We start from the raw sequence: 3246 nt of genomic DNA, 5'->3' as shown, positions 1-3246 counted from the left end.
ATTCTGTAAAGACACGCACTCGCTGTATTTTCCTTTGTTTTGGATTGGATGATTCATTGCTTAATTGCTGGAAAATTTTACAGGCTTGTAGCTTTAAGAGCTCTCCAAACTGATCATATTAATGACAAGATTCGATATAGCAGTTTTGGTTATGGAAATAAGGGCTAGAGTTCATATTTTTAAAAGACCACTATTAAAGTCAAGACGATCTTTAGAACACTGTATTGACGTGTTTCAATTTGTTCGTGTTTATATTTGTTCGTCATCGTAGAGATACACTGTACTAAGAAAACCTGTTAATCTACTTGGGCCTACTTGCACACGCAGACACACGTACAGGACTTTCCATGTGGTTTGCATTGTTACTAACAATATGATCTGAATAATGAAGGTCCAAAAAAATCGACTTTGCTAAAATATTATTGCAGAAACATAACTTAAAGTCGCTATATTTAATTGTTTCGTTGTCAATCACTGGTGACCGATATCTGATGACCCAAAGCGTATCACCTAACTCGTCTTTAAAGTGACGAGTTTCATGTCTCGTTCTCATTTGGCATGGCAAATAAGGAATATTGATAACGTACCGTACAAAACGTAATGCCCAAATACACATTTTGTGAAACGAGCATTGACCCTAAACCATTGTAAGTCGACAACAGACAAACCACCATAGTTTCCTATATCCACGAGTGAATTATTAGTTTTTGATTGAAAGAAAATTTGAAACTGGAAAAGAGAGAATATTTCAAAAATGATCTTTGTTTTAGAAATCGCTCGAGATCGATCAGGATTGATATTTAACTTGCTTTACGGAGTGAATCTACTTCGATAGACTTCCTCGTAGAATTTCATCCCCCGATCGACGGCTGAGAGTACGTCCTCGGTTAGACTGGATCTCTCAGGCCTAGGCCTGCTCGACGTTCTCGGAATGAAACTCGAGCTGGTGATCGCCGTCCCGTGGAAGTCGGACAGACTGTTGTCCATCATTTGGGTCACGCCACCAGGATTCTTCCATTTCATGATTGGATCCGTGGACGCGTCCCACCGGAGAAGCCCCTCGTGGTAAGGCAGGCCGGCTTCTGCGCAGATCTTTTGCAGAAATGGCTTCGGATTCGCTAAGAAGTCCTCCGTGTCGATGACCAGCGGATCGGGGTCTAGTTCTTTCCGCACGTGGTGCCACACCGTGTGCAGTTTCTCGTAACAGGTGCGCTGACTGCGTAGTAAGGGTCATCGACCTGCAGATCGAATCCTTGTCGTCGCCGTGGAACTTGCCCAGCTTCCTCCACGAGCCAATCGTCGCCTTCCTGAAGGATGAGATGGCACGATACGGATCTCTGATGATGAAGACGAACTTGAAGCCCGAGGCTTTGGACGGCAAATACTGCAGGCGCTTGTAAAACGATGTCGCCATGTCCTTGACGATCACGACTTTCTTGGAGGAATCGTCGATGGCTCGTTTCACTTCAGAAAACCTGTGGTGAGAACAATGAAATAGAATCATGGCAAATTTGAAAGAGTCATGGAAGTTGATCCTCAGCATGGGAATGTATGGCATGATTCCACCATAGGCGCCGGAAGTGGGGGGGGGGGGGGGGGGGGGCAGGGGGGGGGGGGCGGCCGCGCCCCCCCCCCCCCCCCAATCCAAAAAGTGGGGGCAAAACGCATTTTTGCCCCCCAAAAAAGCCCCCCCCAAAAAAAAAAAAAAAATTATAATAATAATAATAAAAATAGATGAATAAACAAAGAAAATAAAACAAATATGTATATATATATGATAAAAGGGAAAAAAATATGGCTACAAACGGCAGCTTTTGGACTGTAAAATGTCAAAATTTTCAAGCTCGCTCGCTTCGCTCGCTCGCATCCAGCAGTTGAGCCCGGTGCGCCTCCCCCTTAATTTCTAAAGCGAAAAACATAGCTACGACGGCAGTTGTTGGACTCAAGAATGTCAAAATTTTCAACCTCGCTCGCTCGCATTGAATCGTTATGCCATTCTCCTAATGTTGCTGACAGTAATTGCCAGTAGTTGCGCCCGATGCCCCCAACCCTTAATTCCAAAGCGAAAGATAAATATACATGTAGCTACAAACGGGAGTTTTGGGACTGTAAAATGTCAAAATTTTCATGCTCGCTCGCTTCGCTCGCTCGCATTGAATCATTATGCCACTCTCCTAATGTCGCTGACAGTAATTGCCAGCAGTTGCGCCCGATGCCCCCCCCCCCTTAATTTCCAAAGCGAAAGGTATAGTTACAAACGGGAGTTTGGGGACTGTAACATGTCAAAATTTTCAAGCTCGCTCGCTTCGCTCGCTCGCATTGAATCGTTATGCCACTCTCCTAACGTTGCTGCCAGTAATTGCAAGCAGTTGCGCCCGATGCCCCCCCCCCCTCCTTAATTTCCAAAGCGAAAGATATAGCTACAAACGGGAGTTTGGGGACTGTAAAATGTCAAAATTCTCAAGCTCGCTCGCTTTGCTCGCTCGAATTGAATCGTTATGCCATTCTCCTAATGCTGCTGCCAGTAATTGCCAGCAGTTGCGCCCGATGCGCCGCCCCAGTAATTTCCAAAGTGAAAGATATAGCTACAAACCCCAGGTTTGGGACTGTAGAATGTCAAAATTTTCAAGCTTGCTCGCTTCGCTCGCTCGCATTGAATCGTTATGCCATTTTCCTAATGTTGCTGCCAACAATTGCCAGCAGTTGCGCCCGATCCGCCCCCATTTATTTCCAAAGCGAAATATATAGCTACAATTAAAACTCCAGTTTTGGAACTGTAGAATATCAAAGTTTTCAAGCTCGCTCGCTTCGCTCGCTCGCATTTTATTGTTATGCATTCACCTTGTTGCTGACGGTATATAATTTGTCGATCGTTTCACACCGTCATTCCATAATCCATGTAAGGAAAACTTACAATGACTGCGTTGTTGAATGTATCACATTCCGTAATGTATTGTAGTCCCATTATTGCTCACGCACACACGCACAACTGGCACAAGCATACAGACCGTCAAAATTACTTTATGGTTCCCCCCATGTTTCGACCCACCGTACGCCACTATATATATATATATATACTAGCAGCACCCGTGGAAATCCACGGGTCTTCGGGGCCCCATATTTTTAGATTTATATAATATATAATATATTATATTTCTTTCGCCCCATTTTAGTAGTTGAAGCGAAAGAACTTCCTGTTTGTTTATGTTTTTTTTTTTGTTTTTTTTGTGTACATGAGTCCTCTCT

The 3246-nt window shown here is 44.1% G+C and overlaps 1 pseudogene; it reads right to left on the bottom strand.

The window, feature by feature from the left end:
- Window positions 1-810: 810 nt before the first annotated feature.
- The window catches only part of LOC140234575 (uncharacterized), an 11635-nt pseudogene continuing 9199 nt past the window's right edge, over window positions 811-3246 (bottom strand).

The sequence above is a fragment of the Diadema setosum genome, chromosome 11 (assembly GCF_964275005.1).
Source record: "Diadema setosum chromosome 11, eeDiaSeto1, whole genome shotgun sequence".
In the NCBI taxonomy this organism is placed as follows: Eukaryota; Metazoa; Echinodermata; class Echinoidea; order Diadematoida; family Diadematidae; genus Diadema; species Diadema setosum.
This window is presented reverse-complemented; position numbering and strand designations above follow the sequence as displayed.